Genomic DNA, 27757 nt, shown 5'->3' with positions numbered 1-27757 from the left:
TATAGAATGATAAATTTCATTCCATTTATAATTGGTCATAGTCACTTCACTTCTTCGTCAAAAAAAACTGATCTGACAAAGTAATAACTGTTTGTACTTTATAATTGGAGCGTTTTTAAATGCACTATTGAAGTTCTTTTAACACGCGTTTAACTGAGTGTACCTACCTACGTGCCATCATTTAGGTACCTACATAAGTGAAATTACTAAAACTAAAATGCAATTTTACGATCGAAAGAGACAGGAGCTGTTTTGTAAGTTGGAGTGGAGTGCGGAAGTTTGATTATCTTGTGAGCAGACAGCGTGTCGGTCGGGCTGGGCCGCGCTGCGTTGCCCGGGATCGTCCGTTGGACTTAACAACGTTACTCGTTTACTGGGCTGCCTTAGTATGTAGGTAGTTACGTACGACGGCAACGCAAACGAATGTATTATTAGCCTTCTTCTCTATTCAAGGAGATATCCAAAAAGTAAATACTGCTTTTTTATACATCTGGATTCAGTGCAGATGCACAGACTTATCTACCAAGACATTTTATTTAGACATGTTTAGGTATCATTTCACATAATCTTTTCTTGGTTGAATTTCTGAACTCATTGATTCTTGATTCAACTTTTAAAGAAGGTCTACTTATCTTTTTCGTAGGTAAGTAAGTGCTCTAAAATACATCTCGTGACGTAATTTGTGCTGTAATAGATAGGTATCTGGAGTGATCTTCACGCACGTACATACCAAATGGACATCGAATTCTTCGGAGATGTGATGGTCACGAGCGGCCCCGGGCTCGCTGCCCGAAAAACCGTTCGTGTGACTCTGATATTCGAAGTTGTTGGATATGTATTTGCATTTCATACGTATGACATACTGAATGTAACAATATAAATAACTGCGGTGTTTAGAATTAGATTAAATGATATAACTCAGTTTAATGTTTAGAAAATATTTGATTTTTATTTATCGTTAACATAAAATACGCGCGCCTTATACATGCCTACGTGTTTACCACAGGATTAATTATGGAAAAGCGTTGTATATATAAGGTTTAAGCTTAATAAATTATGTGCGATGTGTAGATATGCCAAAGGCAGATATATTGTGTGTAGATAGACTGGACATAAAAATATAATGCACAAAAGAATAAAGTGTCAAACTTTTTAATAACGGCAGTAGAAAAGTCTTCAAGACCTTCATTTTGTTTTAGCGAAACGTAATAATACTGACTCATATGTGGATTTTATTATATTGGCGACTTACTAAGCAACGCCCTAAAAGTGTCACCCTGTAAGAAAACTCATCAATCAAGCTCTGCAAAAAGAATGAATCTACGCCGAGAGAACAACACTCGTGCAAACTTTATAAAAAATGAAATCTTTTCCCGAACCGTTGACATAAGGAATTGAAATAACACTCAGCGTTTTTGCGAGAACATTTTAGTTTATGCATATAACGCGGTAAAACTTATTATTTATTTATTTATTTATTTATTTAAACTTTATTGCACAATACACAAAAATAATGTACAAATGGCGGACTTAATGCCTAATGGCATTCTCTACCAGTCAACCATCGGGCCAAACAGAGACATGTAAAATTGGTGCAAGGAGAAAAAGGAATTTAATTATTAGAACTTAGTAAACAACTAAACAATTAATAATTCTGATAAACTACATGTAGAATACACAAATAAAAACACTAGAATATATATAAATAATATACTACTACATATTTCATACATACTCATAATATATAATATAATGATGAACGCTACTCGAACTCTTGTTTCAGCAGATACTTATGTAGCAACCGCTTGAAAGCTAACTTGCTCGGGGTTTATTATTTCCGATGTTTCTTTCAAAATCCATTGCGATGTTAGGATTCGGTTACCTCTAATTATATTTTCGTGTTGATATTGACACACGCGTTTTGGTGTCATATGACAAGCGTAGCATTCTCCCACGTTTGGGAACCACTTTCAACACCACCGCGCGTTAGTTTGCTCTTAAACGGTTGTGAAATATATTGAATGAAGGTAAAAAAATGCCACTCCCTCGTGCCTCCACGGGTATGGTGTAGCACAAATATTTATCAACGAGTTCATTAATTAGCAAATGTTACGAGAACCAGTGGAGGTTATGCAACTACGGCAGCGAGTGTGTCAGTGTCGTATATCATAATCTCGGACGTGCGCGATGGCTTCGTGTGACCGCTGCATAGTGTGCCATTGCACAAACTTGTGATCAGCATAAATATTTGTGTGTAATTGAATATGCGTGGTGCGCGATAAAACCGCGAACCCATAGCTTCGTGGTTATATAGAAGGGCATCAAAAGGCAGGGCATTTAAGATGACTAACTTGCGTGCAAACTATTATGTAAGATTTTATTGCAAGCCGAATAGCTTTGATTCATGCCTACTCGAAAATTTCTCCTTTGAATCATACACGACTTAGTTATCAAACTCTGAATAGTGACTGCTGTTCTTTTTAGTAGGTATTTTGTAAAAGTCATTTTAGATCGCAGCAACAGCAAGTCGGTTCTCCGGTGTTATAATATCAAAAAAACATTTGCAAATAATGCTGACAAAACCATCAAATTAATGGTTAGACGCAGCGGCGTCGGCGGGCCGTCCCGCGGGACCCGCGCCATTTGTTACGACCGTCCGCGCGCCCCGTCCAGCCACCATTACTCAATCCGCTGATTCTTTCTCGTGGACCTCAAACATCACAATTTATCTATTTATCCAATCAGCATATCGGCGGGCAAACATCATAGCTGTATCGTGTTTTGTGGCAGGTGTAACACCCCTATTTCATAAATGACCTACGCCTAAACACAACTGCGACCATCATGGCTCCATAATCTTCTAAGAAGACACAGGGAATTTCATTATGCTTGATGTACATAAAGCTAGTAGACACGTTGTGAACTGTCATGCAGTTAATTTTTATTGTATTTTAAGTATTTTAACACTCCTACACTAGTTATGTCTACACTACACTAAGTATCTCGCCATTTATTGTAGTTTTGCAGGGTTTCCGATGATGAGTATACAACATCGGGCGTTCTAAATTTATCCACATTCATGCGATAGTAGGTACGCGTTCTGGCAATGAAATATCAAACATGTTTTAACTAATTTATTCATCATACTTACATACCAGTCGCTTTTCGGTGAAGGAAAACATCGTGAGGAAACCGGACTAATCCCGATACGGGCCTAGTTTACCCTCTGGGTTGGAAGGTCAGATGGCAGTCGCTTTCGTAAAACTAGTGCCCACGCCAATTACTGGGATTAGTTGCCAAGCGGACCCCAGGCTCCCATGAGCCGTGGCAAAATGCCGGGACAACGCGAGGAAGATGATGATACTTACATATAAAACAGTGCAGAGTTCAAATTATGACGAGCTTAAATAATAGCTTAGTTGAGTTGGCGTCCACAAATTTGGTAACTTCGGAATTTATAACCACAACATTATATATTGTGCTCTGGAAAAACAGAAGGAAGGAATGATCAGCGGTTTAATAAACATACCTATGCGGTTGGATACCTATTATTACCGTAAGGATTTATATGTGTGTAGTTGAATTCATATGAATTTATATGAATGAATGAAGTTATCGGCTGAGTAGGTTAGGTTAGGTACACTATAATTAATTTTATTTTTCCTGTATACATTTACGTCATAGGTACTAACCGTAGGTTAAAGGTGCTCGTACTTAAATAAGTTGCAACTATGAAAAGTGGACGAATGTTTGACATTTACGATAAACGGCAGACGTTGGACGTATCGATGGACGTTTTGGTTCACTTGGATTTCTACATATATAGTTAACCTATACCTTACTAAGTTACTCGTACGCATCTTTAAAGTAGAGCGAGTGAATATTCTGTACTGTACGTCAATAATCGTTCTTATCATAGGCAATAAGAATACTTTTTGTATTTTTATTGGTATTTACCTATATTTAGTTGTTACGGGAAACTAAATGATACTCTCGTAAATCCATGACTGTGACAAAATTACGTACCTACGTACTGAAGTAGGTTAAAACCTCATGTCGAACATTTTGCAACAAGATTGCATCTTGGAAGATCCTATACCTAGTGACTAAGTTAACTGTTACGTAACCGTACGTTTAATAACCGTTTTCCTGTCAAGCTGCCCATTACGAATTACACGATACACGCATAGTAGCCAATGTGTCATTCACTGCATTGTCTTGCATACAGCACATGATTACTAATAATTCGTGTATAAAATATTGTTATGCATCTGCGTGATGAATATTTTTAATTAAATAGGTATGCGAGTACACATTTGCATTGTTGAACGTCATTCGCGTGAAGTAATGTAATAAAAAACGTGCTTTGTATTATATTATGCCTGAACGACGGATCTTGCTACATCAACGTTTGAAAAAATCATCTACCTATATACTTACTTAAGTAAGTTTATTGCACTACAAAGAAAACAAATTCCAAAACATATTTACAAAGTAAACAAGGGTAGCAAGTTAGCAACAGCCGGTCATCCGTATAGATTAGTAAAATCGGCTACGGAATTACGAATGATTGTAGGTCTGACTTACTTTAGTGGCGAAAGTTGATACTATTTGTGTGCAATATGAGACTTAAGAAAATAATTCTTTTTTGGAGTCTTTATTTCCTTACGCGACCAGATAACACGTTAAAATCCGAAACTATCTTCTGCTTTAGCCGTGTAACCTTATATGTAGACCGATGATTCACGAACGCAACACGCACGGCTTGAATTCGGTAAGTTGAAATATCGTCGGAACCTCGATCTTGGGTCATTGAGGAAGGGTTCGGGTAGTCATTGGACATGGTGACGGAATGCTCTTCAAATAGGCCGCCTATCTATCCTAGTTAACTTTACCCTATTTCTCAAGAAAACGTGATGGATTTGGGACTTAATATACTGCCACATAAACTTCAGTTATGGCTTGCGATCGCACGGCTCCGAATCGAATTATGTGAAGTTACGAGAGATGCAGTCTACTTCGGATAGTGATGCCACATTAAATGCTTTTAATTAAGAAAAAGGCATTTTACTTTATGATTGGCCTTTTAAAATGAAAGGTGCTAAGAGGTTTGAAACAGTGATAAGATTTTATCGAAGGTAGAATCGACTCAAATACGTAGAAAATAAAATTGAAATAATATAATTAATTAAGAGTAGCTTTAATATCCCTATTGTCTTGCGTTTATTGTCGATAATTACAAGTTATTGACGTCATATTAATTAAAGTCTATTGTTATCACGTAATTACGATGGCACTGCCTGTCTACATTTATGCAAAAAAAAACATAATAATCATAATTAATACCTAATCAACAAAGGTGAGTAGGTACGGCTAGTAGCACGTCTTGCCGTGACTCGCAAGAGGACAGGTAGGCGCGACAAAGCCTATAGTAATTAATACAGCCCTTATCTATTATAATTATGTCTTCGAAGCTATCGCTCTACAAGGCTACTAAGGGGGCGTTTATTAAAAAAACGTTAAGCGGGCGACATATTGAGAATATGAGGTAAATCAGCTGATATGATATATATATATAGTATTAAATTTTGGGTGTAAATAAATATGTATCAAGTCCATGTAATAAGTGTATCTGTAACAATCACTGCATGAACGTGGCGTTTAACTCATGAATCACTTCCCTAGTCTCACCATCGACTGGCTGAGTCACAGACGCTAAAGATATTCTTAGAATAGCCCCAACCTTGAAAGCCAGCGTCGAGCAAATAATTCGACCACTCGCTTTGAGTATAAGTGCTAAAGTTAAGGAAAGATCACTTGGCTTAATCCCCACTCCTTAATGACAGAGACAAAAGTTAAAAAAAATTAATGGGTTTCCTGTTTCTGAGCATTAATAATGATCTTTTGAGCAGGCAATTTATCATCCTAATGTTAATTAACTCATGTGTCCTTAAAACAAAGCACAAATTACTATTGCTCCAAATTCGCACATCCATTTCATGAAGCAAATTGTATGTTATCACAGCCAAAATTTTAACTGTGGTTTACGAAAACTGAAATGTTTCTTATTCTTCGAAATGGAAGTGGATTCTTCAAAAAGTGAGACTTGTTATACATATACAGAATCGCATGTAATGTGATTCATAGTTAGAAGCAAGTGTAAACATTTCCTGGCGCAGTTGTGTATGTCTGGCAAGGTATACACTGCATAGGTAAGTAGCCTAATGGACCGGTGTGGTTCCCGTCTGCGTCTGTACTGAATCACATATCATCGAATGTCGAATGTATAGATCCATTTATAGCCAGCACAGGATTTGTGCTGATTTGGATGCAAGTGTATATTTGGCGCCAGCTCTTGTCAATTAAGCTCTAGGATTATACGGTACAGGTACACATGGGTACCAGGCGTTGCAAAAGGACTAGGATATATAGTATATAGATACCGTAATAGTTTTTACAGTACATATGGTGTTACTTACCGCCCTGCGGCGGGATTAAGGACAATACGCACGTATGGCAAAATTTCAAGGGCCATGGCCATAGGTACTGTAAAACGTTGTACAATACACGTGCGAAAAGATAATTCGCAACTCGTGTCGATTTAAAACACTCTATTCGGTCGTGTTTCAATTTATCGCCACTCGTTGCGAATTTCCTAATTTTTGCACTTGTATCGTAATGTACTATTTCACCATTCCAGCTGGTAAAGGCTCTCTTGATTGTCCAAAAACTGATGAGAAAGTTGCATTTTATCCACATGTGGGGCAAAATAATCCGGTGCAAATTTTGAGATTTTCCTTATGTTGGCTGGTAGAATTTACTTATAAATGATGATTTTCAATGAAAAGTGTGTAAAGACGTTCATTTAGATTTGATTTGGATTGGTTTGATTTTGTATGATAGTTTACAGTTAGGATTTTCCTCGCGTTGGTTGGTGTGGTGAAAAATTTTGTGTTTCCATATCGGTGGCAACATTTGTTTAATCCTCGTGCCTTGAAATCCTCGCAACGCTCAAGATTCCACTTTTTGAATCACTCGCTAATTTGCTCATGGTTCAATTATGGAATCTTTCGCTTGCTCGAGTGTCAATATTAGTACGAGCGGTTAAACAACAACTTTTCCCCTTGTAAAACAAATAACTATTGTTTACTTATGTTAAAATCAGGCTAAAGTGGCTACGTAAATACTTAAATGAAGAAATTTAGCTAATTTGTGGAATAAAGCAGGTTTTCTTCCGATCCCAAAAGTACGTATAAGTAATAAATATTGTTTAATGTGTTTATTTATTTAACAACGTTTAAAAGTATTCTAAAATGATAAGCACATACAATACGAGTGATATAAATGTATTTTCATTACTTATACGCAGCTAGCAACGCATTGGCACACATTTATGAACGAGGGCTATTGGAGAAGACTACCCGAAGTGCCCGATCATTTCGGGATTAAGTGTTCGACTCGTGCGCGCGATTCTGTCGAATAAAGATAAATGATTGCGGGCGAGAGGCAAGGGGTAATTAGCTGTCAGTGATTTCAATTCATATGAGGGGGGATTAGGCGATGTTGCGTGTTACTGACGGCAAATAGATTAGGTAAAGAGTTAATCCAATTTTAATAATTTTTGCCGAGGGGATCCGAATCAAGCTTAGAACAATTTAGCTGTAATTCAATTTAGTCCATCTATGGGTATAATATATGTACTATATAATCTCAATCCGACCGGCCTCTTTCGGCCCAGTGCGCCCCGCTGTAGGCGTTGGTGGATTACAGAAGGAAAGGATAATGTTGGTATTCTTTTTATTTACTGCGGCCGGGGTGTGATCGCAGGAATAGTTGTTACGATCTCTCTACCTTTTGCAGCCTGTTTTTGGAAGAGCATGCAGTTCCACTGAAGCGGCTTTGATGAAAAGCCGCAGAGTACTTAAGAGGGAAGGGGACGACCGGTTCTCAATATAGAATTAATTTTTCGCTCTGGATATGTAAAATATTTTTAAAATTAGATGTTGCTTAACTATAGCTATGTGCCATCGTTTTTTTTATTATAAGAGTTAGGAACGAAAAACAAATTCCATAGGTACAATTTTTTAAAAGATATTCGCCGTCCGCCCTTATCTTTACTGCTGTGTAGTAATGACCGATCCTTCTTCTGGCACTCATGGCCTTAGTGACCAGCTGGAGGGAGCTCGCTACAGTATAGGTCATAGCATCTTGCGTTGGCCACGCAGCCTGGAGAAGTTTAGAGCTTCCGCAAGGGAGCCGTTCCTCGGTGGGTACCTGGCTATTCGCGTGTGTGCGCACAAGCGTTTCTTATACCGACATAAAGCGGCGCGACGAGACGGGAAAAGAGGGGTCCTATAGTCCTAGCGGCAACATCGTAGGCCTACCTAGCCCAGAAGGAAATCTCACATATCTACTCGGGTCATCTCTTGCACCCGGTTGGTATGCACATTTTTTGTACCCCAACATGATGTTATCCTAAGGCATACCTTAGGCCAGAAGTATTTACGTCCTCTTGTCCTGAAGTGCCTGCATTTGGAAATTAGATTTTTCCTATGATCCTATTTTTAGAAATACGAGTATACGGGTCGGAAGCTGTACTCAGTCATGAGTCAGCTGTATGAGACCGGCGGTTTAGCATGAGGCGCGGACTAATTGGCTGTCACAGCTATGAGCGCTGAGTGGCGCTGGCGGGTGACGCGCATTCGTGACATTGGCCGAATCAAAACAAAACAATAGGTACGGTTGATTGGCTGCGGATTAGCATACGACTCTGCTTACCCACGTCCAACCTGAGTGTACTAAAGCTTGTACTTAATGGAATATACAAATAACATAAATATCTATGTAGCATAAAAAAATATAGTACTTTATTTATTATAGGAATCGATTGAGAGAGCTAGAAGAACAGATAAATAAAAGTTTCACTTTAATAAATTTAATTAGCAATTTTTTTTTCGTGATCGTTGTGGTCAGGCAGAAGGCGTGATCTATCGCGACGCCGGTTTATTTAGCTTTAAAATATTATATACCTAGATTACTCTTCCATTGACTCCCATCGATAATTCAAAGAAAAGGAAAACTTTTGTTTATAGTTAGAAGTTAAGTAGACATGTGGTCGTCCCATGTTTGCCAACTATCTCGTGAAGTTCACATCATTTTGGACACTTCAAACAAGAAGGATATTTCTCAAGTTTCTTGACTTTTTGTCAATAGAGGTAGATATTTGCTATGTATGTTATAATACGGCTCTTCTGAGGTGAACTTTTCGCTTCGAACCTTAATCTTTCAAACAAACCTTAATGTTTAATTTCTAACACCACACTAAGTATCAAAATAATATGAGTGCCGTATCGCTTCGGGGCGGTCTATCGTCCTACACTACCAAAACGTAATATATAGAATATCAGTGACATTAAATTTGAACCTTAATACTATGACGATACCGGTTGTTTTTCAATATGAATGTTGTACTGGCACGTGCCAAGTCGGGAGCAAGCGGTTTTGCGATAATAGAGACAATGGCCTTTGTTTGAAAGATTAAGGTTTGAAGCGAAAAGTTCACCTCAGAAGAGCCGTACTATATGCATTTATGTGGTAGATAATTGTTATGCATTATAGGCAATTAATTAAAGTAGGTACTTATTGTCACACACTGTATATTTTCATTAGTGTAATATTTCAAATTTAAAAATAAAATCAAAATAATAAATCGGTGAGTAGATGATAGACTTTAAAGTAATCCATTAAAAATAAACTTAGAAGTTTTTTAACCTCCTCCTTTTTTAAAGCCAGATATAACAAAAATTGTTACTGACAGGCATAAATAAACAGATCTCTCGTAAAATGTTATTCAAGTTAGTAGCGTTAGTTGGACGGGCAGCGTCGCGTCCCACGGTCGGCAGGTGCATCGTTCAGAGAAAACTGCCTCAGAAACCAAAATACACAGAATTACGATTACGCATAATTGTTAGAAACCACGGGGCCATAGTTAAATTGGTTTCTACGAGGCAATATGCAAAGCGACGAAAAAAACAGCCCAGCCTCCACACGTCGCCTTCATTAGCATTGTACACTCATTAACGGGACAGGCCAGCACATAACCCGTCTTCACATCTACCTGTTTATCTCGGCTTGCATATAAAAATACATTTTGTTTCATTCATCCTATGTCGAGACTAATGGCGTGTGTGTTAAGGAAACCGATTAAGGAAAACGTTTTGTTTTGAAAATATTTTGTTGCAGCGCTTAAAAGAATGTTATTGTTCAAGAGATATATAAAAAAGAATTAAAAACTCACCACCGGTATAAAGAACAATACCGTACCTACTCAAATCTTCAGATAGGACTGTATTTTTAGACGATAAATAAAGAAAACATCTAGAACAGAGATCATGGTTTTTATGGCTGTGTTTTTGTTGGTCTTCCGACAATATTGGATGTTGCAAGGGAACGATTAAATTTATTTTGCTATGATTCAAGGTTCAGTGCCTCCGATAGCCAAGGTCTGGTTTCCGAGGCAAGCAAACAAAAAAGTCATGAATCATTACGCTTCGCTTAAAGCGAATAAGGTTGTTTTTTAATCGAATATATAAGAACTTTTTTTTAATCCTTATCGAAATGCATTTAGTGAAAATCATTTTTTTCAATTTAAGTTAAAATCCTAATCGAAATCGAGTTAAAGAAAATCATTGTTTCCAATTTAAGTTAAAAATTGACGATATGAATACTGATTATTTTACACAATGTCATTCAGCATATTACAAAACTTTGCTATCCAATCAGAGGAACGACGACGGGCGTTTCGCAGTCTCCACATTTTCAGCTTTTTATTCAGAGTAAAAACTCAATAGGAATCTGGGATCCACGTGCTGAGGCGCGAGAGACAGAGGGTCGCCTATAAATCTGCGGCGCATGCAGCGGGCTGAGACAAAGTAATGAACTAATTACATTAGCAGCGGAAATACCGGGTAAACGCTAGGAATCTAAGCTGCTGTTTAAGGTTTTTATTTTACTCTTATTGGGCTTTATTTTATTTAGGCAAGATGATATATAATCAATCCCTACCTATACCTATTACTTATAAGTAGTTACCATAAAATTTGAACAGGGATAATTTATACCATTTTTCGTGTTACTTTGAACGAATGGTACCTAATAAACAATCGTTGATATTGCTATATCATAGTGTACCTATTCCAAATTAAATTAAAGTACACTCGGGTGCAAAGAAATCGGACCACCCCAGCATTTTTATCATTTTTTCAATTTCTGTAAAAACTGTATGTGCTACTGTGACATATTATATACCTAATGAAAGGTTGGCTTTTCCTCTATAAATTGATGTGCTTTTCACAGGTTTACTTCCAATATTTTCAGGCTTTCAGGGCTAAGAACTTTGTCACCCTAAAAATGCATACTGGAGTGAAACTTATGCATAATGGGAAAACTGCGATTCTAAAGATATCAAGTAAAAATTAAAACAATTTTCAGCATTTTAATACCGTATATTGCCTCCTCTAGCCCTACGACATGCAGTCATTCGGTTTTTCATTGATCTTATGAATTTTTTTACAGTGTCTTGAGGGATGCCCGCCCATTCTTCTTCGATCGCAGTCTTTAGCTCCAGTAAGGATTCAGGGGCGGGATTTCTGGCCCGGATTCTTCTTTTCAGCTCGTCCCAAATGTGCTCGATCGGGTTTAGGTCAGGACTGCGGGCTGGCCACTCCATGACTCTGATGCCGACCTCCTCCAAGTACTCCTTAGTGATCCGGGCTGTATGCGGCCGAGCGTTATCTTGCATGAGGATGAACTCATCGCCGATATAACCCGCAAATGGGACCACATGATCAGCCAGGATTTCCTCCACGTACCGACGTGCAGTCAAACCGCCTGAATTCGGTCTGGTACCTGGCCCTGTGATGAACACAATGTCCGTCTTCGCTTCCAAAGAAATACCAGCCCAGACCATGATTGACCCCCCACCATAAGCAACACGTTCCTCGATGCAGCATTGAGAGAACCGCTCCCCAGGTCTTCGGTAGACTCGTACCCGTCCGTCATTGCCAGACAAAGTTATCCTGCACTCGTCGGAAAAAAGTACGGAACTCCATTGCTGAAGGGTCCATTCTTCATGTTCGCGAGCGAAGACGCGTCGTTGTCCACGATGTATTGGGGTGAGTTTTGGGCCATTTGCAGCTCTGTGAGCTGTCAATTCCTTCTCCTTCAGTCGTCTTCTAACTGTCCATCGGCTGATAGACACATTCCTGGTCTCTAGGAGCTTCTGCTGAAGCTGAACGGCATTCAGTCGACGATTTCGTAGCGAGGTAAGAACGATGAAACGGTCATCTCTCTCAGAAGTGATGCGAGTTCTGCCAGTTCCGGGTCTTCTGGATAACGTCTGATCTACGCGGAATCTCTGGAAGACACGTTGAACCGATGACTTCGATAGGTTGAGTTGTCGAGCCACTGCACGTTGACTAAGCCCTCCCTGCAATAGGGCAACTGCTTGGCCGGCTTCAGTCGAGGTAGTATCCATTTTTCTCCAGTTTTTCCAGGTTCAGGCGATGAGAGTAGTGTTCAGGAAGACGTACCAATCATGAATGATGCATAAACAATGATAATGACTGTTTTTATACCTAATGATAAGTGGTCAATTAGTGCATGCGCTAATGAGGCAGTTGGAGGGGGGTGATTTCCAGGCCCATATTTTGCACAATATCCATCCCCACTCCTGAATATTGATGTCATTTGATAGGGCAGAAAATTATCTACCACGTGGTATTTAAATTATCATGATCGAGGTTACAGTTTTTACACAAATTGAAAAAATGTTGAAAATGCTGGGGTGGTCCGATTTCTTTGCACCCGAGTGTACTTTAATTTAATTTGGAATAGGTACACTATGATATAGCAATATCAACGATTGTTTATTAGGTACCATTCGTTCAAAGTAACACGAAAAATGGTATAAATTATCCCTGTTCAAATTTTATGGTAACTACTTATAAGTAATAGGTATAGGTAGGGATTGATTATATATCATCTTGCCTAAATAAAATAAAGCCCAATAAGAGTAAAATAAAAACCTTAAACAGCAGCTTAGATTCCTAGCGTTTACCCGGTATTTCCGCTGCTAATGTAATTAGTTCATTACTTTGTCTCAGCCCGCTGCATGCGCCGCAGATTTATATCAATACAAAGTAGGTACGAACTCGTCCAACATGATGGCACATGGCATGATGGTATAGGTAGGTAAAATATTCTGCGTTGTCGTAAATAGGAACCTTTTTGATGGCCTTTGTTTCAAGCAATCTTATTATTCGATATATTTATGCTAATATGAACGTAAATCGCCATACACAACACTTTTTCGTAGGTGATTGTTGATGATGTAAACTTTTCCCCTACCTTACGTACCTATTCATGCTGGGTTAAGCTAGACCACACACATACACGATTACTCCCTTGCTAGACAAATTCGAATTCCCAAATGCAATTTACACAATGCGTAATGCCTAAGGCTTAACCTCGGGCGAATTCAATATCCATAGGGATTATCTAGTAATCTAACTAGAATAATTGTATGATTATATTTATTTTGTAAATAAGTACCTATGTAATTTATAGTGTTGTTAGCTAAGAATTTATTTATAAGTAATTATGATAATATAATGTTAATAATGTCGACTTATTTTATTGCAGATTGTAATAATAATTTAAGAGTAAAAACTGATTTGTAGATAATACTGCGCTGCGTGCAGCAGGCGTTGGCTATCTAACGGTTTAACTGGTTTGCTGACCGACTCTTAGCTACCTTCCCGATACTAAATATTAATTACAAAAACATCTATTCAGCCGAGCTTACACTGCGTGACGAAATAGATTTGTCCATTAATTATTTTCACGCAATATTTATTATCATTTAAATGCTGGCAGCTGTCTTCTCTGAGCCGGCAAATTGCGATTCATACTGTACTTTCAAACAGTACCATGCGATTAAAGTGGTTCAATGTGATAAATAGATGTAGGTATGTACGTATCTTTATATTGAGGCGTGCCTAAATTACACCTTGTAACATCAAATCAAACCAGTATCTAATTTTAAGATTTCAAACGTCGTATTTGCCGCTCTTGACTTGACTTGCCAGTAATTATCAATTAGCGATAACTAGTTATTTTTTGCTTTACTTACATACACGGGTCTCGAAATTCGTTTTTAGATACAAATGGAATATGTTGAATAAATTATTTTTGATGGCGAGTGGGTTTGTTTTTTATAGGGACCGGTGTCTGTCGGCTAAGTGCTCTGTTTTTAACGTTAGGCGTGCGATTTAACGTTACGCGTGCGATTTAACGTTAGGCGTGCGATTTACTGACGGAGACTTTCAGAGCTTTGTGGAAAACTGATATTTATGTTAGCGTATGATTGGCGTATGTCACACGTTTTATACTTGCGCAAGAAATGTTAGCAGATTATTGTGATATCACGACATAGGTTGGAACTTTTTATGCTAGTGTTAATGTTTAAGTTCATGCTCAAACGATGTGCGATTTTTGCACAATTCGCAACCAAATGCCAGCAAATAACGGGAAAACTTAGGTACAGTACAGACACATAAAAAGGTCACAAGGAAACTATCGTGGACATTGAATGTTGATATTTAATTTTGTATCACTTTCTAAGTAATCGATGACAATCAGAATCAGAAATGTTTATTGCCCTCGTATACAGTTCTTAAAAACTACTTAGTACAGTTCCATATGAACCCTTGTAAGGGTATAGCAATATACTTAACACTAACTTATGATTATGAGATAACATGCATTCACAGGCTTAAGCCAATTGCTAAGGGCTAGTGTATAATTTAGTGTGTGTGTCTAATCATAAATCTATAATGGTCTCTCTGTAACCTTTTTTCCAAACTTATCTGTGCCGGTACTGCCGGTAACGACAATTAACTACCAATGCTATATTTTTTTTTAAACATTTCACATATAACATACGTAACCCCTGTAGACCTAACTAATTTGACTGTAACATACTGACAGAAAACTTTTCACGGCTATCCATTACCCCAGTCAGAAAGTGCCGGCCGAAAACAATGTGTAAACAGAAACAATTTCGTTCCGAACCCGAATCACCACGCCCGCCTCAAACTTGGTAATATTTTTTGTAATCAATTTTAAATTTGGAGTGGAGTCGTGACCCAAACGCGTGAGTCTCGAGGGGCTTCCGCGCAATTTGGCTTCAACCGTACCGCCAATCCAAGGTAACACATACCATTGTATTGAAACGGCCATATGTACATAGATAAATATAAATGTACGCCAATTTCAGTCAGAAGCTACAACCTCGCATATAGGCTGGAAATTTATCTTAGACTATCCCAGAGAAATCATTATGCAGCAGTTTTATAATAGGTATATAAAAATATACCTATTATAAAACTGTTGTTGTATGAAGAGGAATCATTGAACAGATCATGTAACTTTTTCTCTAATATCAAAGGTAGGCTTCAAAGAGTTCAAAGGTTGTTCCATTTCAAATTGATTCCTTAGCGATAAGGCCGCTTGTTGTTTACCTCTGTCATCATGTATTATTTGTGTTTCCATATGTACATTTATTCTGAGGTTGTACAATAAAGAGGACTTGCGGAAACTGTGAAAGTCTGGACATTAGAATATCTCTTGTCATAAAAGGGAAACAGATAATAAAATTATATTGAGGCTTAAACCTATAATATGTATGGACCTCATAATATATATTGTACTTACCTACCTATTATTCTATTCACTGTTGGCGTATCGTCGATAGAGTTCGGGTAGGTAGTATTAAGATAGTGCGTCTTAGTTTGGATTGTTGAGTGGGCTGTCAATGATACTAATGATTTAATTGACGACTTGAGTGGGACGCTAATTATGTAATGTGATCTAATGTCCAATACAAACATCTTTTTGATGATTATTAGTATAAACACGCTAACTTCAGAGTAGAAGCATCATAGGTAGAATAGGTTCTTTAGGTTGCTTCAGATGCACATAGGGAAATCTGTCCAAAAATAGCAACTCCGCGTAGCGGAGCTCCATTGATTCAGGGAACGAGAAAATAATTTTCATGTTTCATGATATGCCTAGGAATTTCATAATGTGCCTGATTTTACCATCGGCCGCCAACATATACATTACCTTTAATCGTCTCTTTTAAGAAGGAAGTTACCTATGTACATATGCATATGCATAGTATGTATTTTGTACGGTTATGCACCCTGCACATATACTACACTATGAACCGATGTTAACTCGAAATAAGTTAAGTAGGTACGTAGAAATGGATTAATAAAGGGCGGGTTTAATACTTACCTACAGTATTCCAGACGGCTTCCCTGGAAGAATCGACAGGTAAAAAACTGACTACCACCTGTCGTGCACGTGGCAGGTTTATTTTTAACCCGGCACACACCTTTTCCTCCGTTTAAAGCGCCACTTGTTATTTTATGGACCACATAAAAGGTCTCAGAAGTTAAATACATATTCCTATTAGTGATTTGCAGACGTGGTTCATATTCCTCCATTAGCGATCGTATAAAACAAAAATAAATGGTAAGTTGGAATAAAACACAGAAGAGTCCCTACTGCGAGCTGCGCATTAGGTACCTATGTCAATTAGTTGCACATTTGCTGGAACTGTATTTTCTGTGAGTTGGTATTTTGGCGATGAAAGCTAAAATAAAACTTTCACTGACCCATTTTGTACCTTGTCACAGTGACAATAGTATGAGGTCTCTAGCGACTTTCATATTGATTGTCACTGTGACAAAGTACGAAATGGGTCATAAATTAATACTTTCGACCGTACCTACTTGGTCAATGCAAATAAAATATTATATACATAAATACATACATATAATCACGCCTATTTCCCGGAGGGGTAGGCAGAGACCACGGATTTCCATTTGATATGTAGGCTATTCGACATCTTAAACGGGCAGATGGCCTTACTAACTGACATCTGCTTGATCGCAACAAAAGTAAACTAAAGTTACCATAAGACAAGATATGGGTTCTATCTCGATGGGTTCTTAATATGCCTAAGAGTTTTGAAAGTATATATTCCTACCTATAATTAGACTGTTTTAGGATGTCCGAATGTTAAGTATGAGCAACTCTTAAGTACCTACCTAACAATCAGACACTGCAAAATTCTAACTATACTGTTGAATATTGCTATTTAATTAGGCTTGCTATAAGTAGGTACTTAAATACATAATTATAATTTGTAAAAACAGTAAAAGAAAAGTGGTCCACAAGCATAGGTACCTATTACTATATAGGTATTGGAATTGTGAGATAAGGTGAAAAATCGGCAATAGGTAATCCAGAGAAAAATATGAGGTAAATAATGGTAGCGATGCGATCTACATTACGAGCGATCATGCGTGTAGGGAGAGCCCGGTTCGGCCGATACGATGCTAATACACACCAACTAAAATGTGAATATATTATGAGAATTTACAACTAATACAAACCTACTAACTTTGTTCTATAAAAAAGATTGTTGAGTGCAAACGTGCAAACAGCGTGTCATTTCGCCGCTTTATGCTTTATCCCGGTGCAAAACGTGTTTCATATATACCGCTTTCCATTTAGCATGCATCGTACCTATGTAATTTTTTATTAAGCGCTGTCTCTTACATAAGCCTTATATTGTAAGTATTATCTCAATAACGTTCGTGTAGGTGTATTCTATTCTTTCGATCGTAACTTATGCCACTTTACAAAGTCCGTTCACATAAGAAGTTAAGAACGCATTCGTTTCATGTTTCATCAACAAACTAGGTAGGTAGGACGGTTCCGAGTTAAAAAGTTCTACTAACTCCGAAATAAAAAAGTCAGTTTGTGTTAAAATATGGGCTGAAGGGTCACATCACATTAAAGTAATTGTGAATATATTTTTTTATAAATATGGATACTAACAGGATATAACCCTTAAATAAATACTCGAAATATATTATTATGTAATTTTAAAGGCTTTTTATCTTTTACCAATACAAATATGTATTATTGAACACCTCACAAGAAAACAGGTACATATTGTTTTAATTGGAATTTAAATTGTAGGTACCCAATATTTAGCTATGGGATAGGCGAGTAGGTAATGGCAATTTAGTGGTAAAATGCGCTTTTTCAGTCCCCCAGTGCCAGTGCGTAGTCTCCGCATAACAGCTCATTTTACTTTGCGGTCGTCAATGTAGGTCAGTGTTTAATCAAATAATTTAGAGCGTGTAATTGACGGACCAAAAAGTTTTCGCATGAAATCATTTAAAATTAAATCATGATTTTTCACGTTCAACTTAGTTCATTACTCGTTGACGTAAACTATGTCGAAAATGATAATATATTAAAAAGCTAATGTGTCCATAAAATCGATGTCAAATATGAGTAGGTAATATAACAATAGTTATTTACGATACAAGTGCGGAAAAGAGGGAATTCGAAGCGAGTGGCGATAAATAAAACACGATGGCACTTTAAACTTTCGACATACGCACGGAAAGTACTATTTTCCGCACTAGTTCGTAAAGTAGCACCATATGTACTGTAAAAGTTCATACATAATAGTAAGGTATCAATAAATGAATACAATAAAAATAATGTTTGGCGCGCGTCTCGATTAAACTCGGGCAAGTAACATCTTCTTTGGAGATTAGGGTAAAAATAGCCACGGGACGAGCTCGCTGGCGCTTGACTAAACACGTATGAATTGCCACCAATCCTTTTATATTACCGCTTTCCACGGCTTTGCGAGATTTCGCCTTAAACGCCCAGATACTTGGCAAGACGGATGACGTTGCGATCTGCCGTGTAAAGTTTAACCCGGTACACAACAAGAAACATTTCTATTCCCTTTCCTTCCTATATTTTGTGGAACAGGACGAGACATTTTTCCTTAAAAAGGCGAATCAGATTATTTTTAATAATACTATTATGCAACCGTTGTTTAAGAGAGGTCAAAAAAGGCGAGTGGCGTGAGTAACAATTTGAGGCGAAGCCGAAAATTATTAATAAAGACGCCACGAGTATTTTTTTAACTCAGTTAAACAACGCTGCATACAATACTTTTTCTACGACCAAGCACTTACTTTGAAATAAAATTGTAAATTTAACAAATATTTTTAATAGGAGCATGCACAAAGCCGTGACGAGTGGCGAAAGACAGGGGAGGCCTTTGCCCAGCAGTGGGACACAATATAGGCTAATAAAAAATAAAAAAAATTCAAGAAGTAGCAAAAATGGAGGGTACTGGCGGGAAAAGAATGAATGAATGAATGAAATTTAAAAAAAAACATGTCTATGGTTCACTTATTTGTCAGAGATGACATTTAAAATAAGGTGGGCAACACTGTATTTCATTCAATATTTTTTAAGTGGCCATTATACGAAGTATTGTAAAATCGCCAAAAAGATACTGCGTGTATGCACAAATTCTTTTTTGGGGAATAGACTAAAGACTTGTCTTGACAACTATAAGGTAGGGTTTTAAAGGTGTGTGCACGACCCTTTAAATGACAAATAAAAGTACGGGAGTAGAAAAAAATATACTAAAACACATTTAAATGGATCTACAATGTATTAAACGGCATATTTATTCAGTTCGATACCATTAGGTACAATTACATTAGATAGCTAAATTGTAAAACGTAATGTACTGTTAGAGACGCTTAGCAACCGGTTTATATTTGAATGTTAAACATCGCTGTTCAAAAATGTAAATTGTATTTTTATTCGATTATATACACTTAAACCGGTTCGGTACGGTACCAAACCAAACTAATGAGGTTTAGGTAATAATAATCCCATCAAAAACATTACATGTAAAAAGGTGCCAGTCTCGCACCGCTTTTACTACAAAAAAGTTTTGAGATATAATGTGAAACCAAGTCGGTTATTTTAATCAGTGCCAGGGGGTATTAAAACTGTATCAATAAGATACAGTAGAGTCCGATTAGTTCGACTTCGCATATAACAACCAACCGCTTATAGCGACGTAAGTATAGGCACTTGTTTGGTTTTAGTACGAGCTACTATAAAAGTACAACCGTTTATTACAACTCCGCTTATAACGACCGATCGCTTTTAACGACGGAAATTGACTCAAAATCCGTCCGTCAAGTCCGGTTACAACGACGAGCGACGTGGTTTTTACAAATAAATAGTTGGTAAGAAGCTTACTCTGTCTCGCGCACCTAACTCCCCTCCCCCTTTTGCCTATACGCAGCACACACGCAGCAAGATGAAATAGTCATGTGACTTTTCGTAATCTTGCAAACTAAATAAAACCCAATTCCCATTATTCAATTGAGCTTAAACTTCACATACATAATTATGTACATACGTTAGGTACAATGCAATATTTTGGTAGGTACCTTCGAGCTGATCTATGGACACAGGAGATGGACATAGAATCTGTGTGATAAAACAATTAACGTCAGCTGGATTAGATCCCCAAGAATTACGACTTTTTATTTTACGCGATTCGAGTAATTTGCGGATGACGAGTGAGTTGACTACGCGTACCTTGAAAAGTGGCTTCTTCTAAGCACACAAATCTCTCCATTTAAGACAGTGTTGTAATACTAACGTAAATAAATATTTTAAAGGAAATGGTTTTTTTTCTTTGATTGTCGCATAAGTATTCATAAATACAAAATTACGTAATTATTTTGATTAAAAAATATATTAAAATTGGCAGTTCGTTTTGTACGACGTCCGGTTAGTACGACGTAATATCAGCGGTCCCTTGGGCGTCGTTATAACCGGACTTTACTGTATCTTTAATTTGTAATACGTATAATGACTATATATAACTTTCACGTACAATAATTCTTAAACTACAAGTTCAGATTTAATGTTTTTGAGAATGTATCTTAAGCATGTTAAGCCCTATATGTCACTGAAAATTCAGGGTTCTAGCTTCAGCCAGCAAAAAATTACAGGACGTTGAAAATGGCCTGAATCGCTTCGAGAAAAGGATGGTACGGCCGCGTGCCTCTTTGTTTTGCTCGACTTGGCGGGTCACTGCCGTGCCCCCAGATATTATTATTATACCATGGGTAATAGCAATCCAACTAGTCACCAATCGCGTAAGTGCAAAATTTATAATTTATGAATTCATTAACGATAAGTATTAACGCATTAAGGGAAGATAATTAAATTTGTAGTTAAAGCACAATAATTACAAATTTTTTCTTTGTCGTCTTACGCGATCTGGCGATATCTTCTAGACAACTTTGGGTATGGGTAATGAAAAAGCTTGAAGAAAAATGATTTCAATATATGTAACTTCAAGATAGTCATATAAATAAATTTATACATTTATATGTAAGTATACTAAACATGTAAATATCCTATTACCTACTTGTAAGACATGTATATCTACTTCTTTTATGTTCAATCAGAATTTAATTTGCCATTAATAATCTTATTGATATTTAACGTGAATAGTCATCAATATTTTATGTAAATTCGCAATTAATGCAAAATACAAACACATGTTATCTTTATATAGATATGTTATGCAACAAAGCCAATAAACTTCAATCTAACTGAGATTGATTTTGCGTAAAACTCGTATGTACCTATAAGGAAAAATAAATAGTAGTGTGTTCTTGGAAGGGAGGTAACGAGAAGTTCGATATGTAGGGCGCGGAGCTAGCGAACGCGAATGCATTAGCCGACGGTGCAGCGAGAGGCATTCTTCGACAAGGAGGCTGCGGGGGTCCGCAATTATTCCAACGCAATGTCCCGGAATGTCTAATTTGCTCACGTAATTTTGGCCGGAATTTGTCCCAGGCCGGCGGATGCTGGGAACTATTTTTATTGCTCGCTTCCTATTTGCCCCGCTCCGTCGGGAACAATATAACTTGATGCTCGCGAACTCTAACAAACTTGTCTCGCAGCAAGTGTATTGTGAATTACACGTCGGCTCCTTGCCGCCGACGTTAAAATGTGTTTCTTTGCTGTTCCGCCCCGTGAGAACACTCGACGATTGCAGCACGGACACGTACTCATTCATTATGGTTAAGAGTATTTGAGGCATAAGTGAGTCCCCGTTCCTGGTTGTCTTGTATTTCGGTCGGACTGTTTGGAAGTCGAGACCAATGTCAACACTCAGAACCGTTCTAGAATTATCGTTGCAACTAAGCACTGGGATCTGAGTTTAGCTTGTGCTATCGGAATTGTGTAAACGGGACTGCCTAGTTGGGAACTACAAAGATACTTTGTACGCGGCTCTTGCTTGAATTTTATTGTAACGCGGAGCATGAAACTGCAGCGAACAGTACGTGCAAGCCAACTGGCAGTTAACAGTAAAATAAACATTGTTTACGTACTGGGGAATACTTTTTCTTATATTATATGTATAAATTTATTGCAAAAAAAATGCATTTTTCGTCAAAAAGACGCGGCCACATTGTAATCGTGTACAAGATAAGTAAATACCAACATGGGGTAGCTATAGTAAATAAATAAACATTTTGAATCCTACTACCGAAACCTACATATTGTACCTCACAGACAGAACTAAATTCGCCAACAATCAGACTCGCATTACAGGTCAGTTCATTAAAACGTGATGATATTACGTTACGCAGTAAATGTTTCTGCCATTAGCAACCAGTTCCGATTATTAAGATAGGCGCCATTTACTAATTAAAGGAAAAGTGACCCTTGACATAGGTTTTTATCGATTGACATTAAACTGACTTGACTAGTTAGGGTTCCGTAGCCAAATGGCAAAAAACGGAACCCTTATAGATTCGTCATGTCTGTCTGTCTATCTGTCTGTCTGTCTGTCTGTCCGTCTGTCTGTCCGTCCGTATGTCACAGCCACTTTTCTCCGAAACTATAAGAACTATACTGTTGAAACTTGGTAAGTAGATGTATTCTGTGAACCGCATTAAGATTTTCACACAAAAATAGAAAAAAAACAATAAATTTTTGGGGTTCCCCATACTTCGAACTGAAACTCAAAAATTTTTTTTTCATCAAACCCATACGTGTGGGGTATCTATGGATAGGTCTTCAAAAATGATATTGAGGTTTCTAATATCATTTTTTTCTAAACTGAATAGTTTGCGCGAGAGACACTTCCAAAGTGGTAAAATGTGTGTCCCCCCCCCCTGTAACTTCTAAACTAAGAGAATGATAAAACTAAAAAAAATATAGGATGTACATTACCATGTAAACTTCCACCGAAAATTGGTTTGAACGAGATCTAGTAAGTAGTTTTTTTTTATACGTCATAAATCGCCTAAATACGGAACCCTTCATGGGCGAGTCCGACTCGCACTTGGCTGCTTTTTTTATTTAGGTACCGCCATTTCACGTTTAGTAGGTTTGTAAGTACATATAGAATTATTTTATTTTGTTGAAGTTGAAGCTATATCTACATCTTATGGTATAATATATATCATAAGATGTAGATAAAGCAGTGTATGTAATTATACATAATTAGGCATTAAAATACTCGCGTGATGCTTTTATGAATCTTATTTTTAATTCTTTTCATAAACACACACTCGTATTCTAATGCCTTTCATTAAGTATGTAGCAGCCACATAAACTACTATTATCATTTCAGGTTCTCATAGGTAATTAACAAGTTATAGGAATATATATTAGGTATTGTATGTAAGTATGCACTATACGCCACACAACACAATAGAAAATTAAAATTGCGGACCGGACACTAATCAGCAAGAATGACATCAAAAGTAAAATATCTTTGACATTGGAATGTAGTTTGAAATAATATGAGCAATGGAATGGAACGAAGGAGTGTCATTTTTACTCATAGTGTCTGTAAAGAAAAATCGTTAATTTACCTGAAGTTACTGATTGTCGATTGATCAAGCATGTTCACGATCTGAAACAAAACACATTTTTTCATCACTAAAATTATATCAATTTTATACGAACATTCGAAGTACTTACTTAGTAAAAAAAATATTATACATAATATTAATTTCTCCACTTATGTCTACACGACCACTGATCTAAAATTAATATAACATCAAATTATCGGTTTGGTTTCCCCGCAAAGGCTTTTAATATAGACGACATAAGATAATTCAAGTGCGTCCAGTCTAGCTTCGCACTACCTTCCTATTGATCTATTGAAGCTAACCTGTAAGCCTTTAGCCATCAGCCCGTAAACATAGGTATGCGGTTTCAGCGCAATTACAGCATAATACGTGATCCTGTAGGCGGAGCTGCCAAAAGGCTGCGTGACACGTGCTAATCCGCCTGAATCGCGAGTAATCACGATAACGGTAAGGAGACAAGTGATTTTGGAGCGCCGCCAGGACGAGCCCGCCGAGCACTCCATTTGCTCTTTACATAACTCCGTATTCACTGGATCATTAATCTTCCTAGTTCCACGCTAGGCCGAGTTTAATTTTAATAAACGGCTTTTGCTACACTACGGTATATATTAATTACGAATGCTTGACAATTTAACATTTATTCAGGAGGTAACAGCTTTAGCAATTTACTTAGAACCTAGACAACACTAACTACATACCAATTTTAATTTATGGATTTAATACTATTCGTTGGAATTCTCTATTTCGTAATAGGAAGGTTATACCTATACCAAAATGTATGGGAACGCGATTGGCGGGCTACAGGGTCCAAAGCATATCTGAGGGTGCAACCGACCTTAACTAACGCCAAAATGAGAGAGTTAAGGTTACATTCCGATTTCGATGTATGGCGTTGCTGCTGCACTATTGCTGCTGTAGCGGGGAACGGGCGATATTACTGTCAATTTCCGTACCTAATCAATTGAGTTGCTTTCGTTGCCGTACTACTGTCGTACCGCCCCAATAGCAATGCTTTCACAACCGAAATGTAAGCTTTGTCTTGAGATACCATTACATGTTACTAAAACCACAGTTAATAAAATCGTTATCAAAACTAGCGTATTCGGACGGAGACCCGCAATTAATGGACTCTCCCAAGGTCCTTAATAATCGTTAAAACAGCGTAAAAGCACGCCGGTCGTAACTCTGATGTTAGTGGTCACTGATGTGACGCACATATTCGTGATACACTTTCGAGCCTGTCTTCAGGGAGCGACCCTAAAACGTCGGACCAACCCTTCGTCAGGCTACGGTAATATTTTATCGCTTCAGTGCCACCTACCTACACCGGGCCCGGATAATTTGTTTCGATAAATGGTGAGTTTAACAAGGCTTTTCTGTGCCCTTTTGTACAGGGCGGCGAGGTGCGAGAGAAAGTGAGGCGAGACTTTCACCGCTGTAAATTGTCCTATCTCGCATGATTATCCATTATTAAGTGCGATAAGATACTTTACAAATTAGGGATTAATTCTACCCGTATTGTTAAGGAAGTGTTTGTAATGCAAAACACATTATACCTTTTCGACTGCTTGGCTAATTTGATTAATTAACGCTCCTTAGAAAATAGGTAGGTACATATGTGTTTATGTTGTAGGTATAATATACCACATAAACACACACAAATATGTACAATAAATAATGATACAATTTTGACCTCCTCCTAATCAATTTCCTTTTTAGAGTGAACTCTAAAGACTGGAAAGGTATTTCATTACTTTTTCCGAGAAATTCTTTTAAGCAGGTTTTGCTAATCTTAGTACTAAAAGCTCTGAGAGCAATCTTCAATATTTCTCAGAGGTAGCCGTGACGTAACTTCGATAGGTAAGCTCACAATGCGGTAATATTCGGCGAACACCCGACGCAAGCTGTTTGTGTCTGACGTTACCATGAAAAGCGTGATTTACCTGCCTCCAGGGAAATACCATCGAACGCCCGGCTGCGATGCGGGTAATACGCACGCAGCTCTAATTCAGCTAATCTCCCTTTCTCGACTCTGCGGTTATAGGGTTACATGTCATGATCCCGGCTAAGTGATATCTTAATGTTATCTCGTACGAGATTACTGTCGGGATTCCTCGCAATAAATTTCCTTACGGTTCCGCGTTGTGGAACGTTGCGAGTCATTTGCCGTCGACGTAATTTGTTCTATCTAGCATTTCGATAAAGGCCTGTCATCAAAATAAAACGTAGAAAATGCCAGCAGTAATATAAATTAGTTATAACTAAAATAATTATCGGCCTAGTGTTGGCAGTTACGTCCAATTTACGGCGACATATAAATTGTACATATTAGCGCTCGTCGTTTATTTAAAGTTATTATTATTAAGTATTTAGTTCAAGTTAGCTTAACATTTACAGAAATTCTAAAATAAGAAGCAAATTCAAAATATTACTAAAATTTGAAATATATATCTTTAGAAATATAGTGCAATCTATAAAACAATGTAAATATCACGCTGAAACATTACCTAGCAATTGATCCACAGAACTAGTCAAATAAGGCATTTACTATTCATATCCTTAGTTGTTATCGATTCGATTGTATCGGAAAGGCAGAGTTAAATCGGCGTCGAGTCAGGAGAGTACCTAACGAGTTAGACTCCCAAGCAATATTACAACACGAAACATTGGCAATTCACTATTACGTGAAATAAATTATTTTTGCGACATTTATAGAAATGCAGCCACCGTAACTCAATGAAATAAAGGCCACGGGGCAATTTACAGAAACCAAAAGTTATGAATTTTAGTGCTCTATTAAGTCCGCACAAGAGTGGCTGGCCTCTAGAGCGAACGAGTTCTCGCAAGAATATCATTCCCAATAATTTTAATACATCCGAGAATCAGACTTATGGTTAAAATAATCATCCGTCACGCCAATTGACAAGCGTAAATAAACTGAATAATTTACGATAAATGTAAATCACGACGTCGCAAAAGATACTAAACGACGGTATAGTACTGTCTATCACTGGAGTCTTTATTCCTTTCAATTCTCATGAAGGTGATACAAAGGACTGTTTGCATAAATCCTGACTGTCGAATAAATGGCTTTTATGCCTCTACTTATCGTCTCTCGGATCTATAACGGCTCCACCGGGGATTATTAAGCCAGATGCCCGATGTTAATTCACAATCTTTATTTTTATACTGTGATCGAACTGTTGACGTCTGTTTGGTCTGAATTAAATGCAATTTTAACGTTAACACGGCCATTGATGTTTGAATAAAGTCTAAAGGAAAAATATGTGTTAACCGATATCGAGGCCAACATTGTTAGCAGTGGCGAAGAAAAGCCCTTCAGATTCCCAGTAAGAGCAAGCGTTATCATATCTGCCATGCCTCTGAATATATAGGGAGTGTAAAAACCCGTTTAGAGAGGTTATCTCTTGTAGAAAATTGCTTTGCATCTCTAAGGAAATAACGTGGCAAGGATATTCGTTTTGCGAAACTTTCAGAATCAGTTTCGCGACACTAAATGCCAGCGATTGATGTTTATGCAAAAAAAAAACATATAATCGTCTCTCTTGCGACTTCAAAGATGTGCAGTATTAATACATTGTTTATTTTTTATTATCACTGTATGTATATTTATATTCTTTTAGCATAGATAAATCATTTCTCTGTGGTCCACGACAACAAAAACATATCCACGTGGAAGTTTTGTTAAGAATTGCTAATAATAAAGTCTTTTTCAAGCAGTACGCAGCAAAAAAGAATCGTGTAATACTGAAATAGAGAATAGTAGAGTAAAAAATAATGTAATGGCATTAACGCGGCGCGGGGACCGTATACATGTACATATTATAAATGTGTTATGTCAAAAAATAGGGCTT

At 37.4% G+C, this 27757-nt stretch overlaps 1 protein-coding gene across 1 annotated transcript in view; it reads right to left on the bottom strand.

Annotated features, from left to right (window-relative positions):
* Window positions 1-23903, bottom strand: part of LOC134663178 (semaphorin-1A-like) — an 85353-nt gene extending 61450 nt beyond the window's left edge. Inside the window, exon 1 of the mRNA XM_063519544.1 lies at window positions 23883-23903. The gene's annotated coding sequence lies outside the window, so the exon portion shown is untranslated. The remainder of the gene's footprint in view (window positions 1-23882) is intronic.
* Between the last annotated feature and the right edge of the window lie 3854 nt (window positions 23904-27757).

Source organism: Cydia amplana, chromosome 4 (assembly GCF_948474715.1).
Source record: "Cydia amplana chromosome 4, ilCydAmpl1.1, whole genome shotgun sequence".
Classification (NCBI taxonomy): domain Eukaryota; kingdom Metazoa; phylum Arthropoda; class Insecta; order Lepidoptera; family Tortricidae; genus Cydia; species Cydia amplana.
This window is presented reverse-complemented; position numbering and strand designations above follow the sequence as displayed.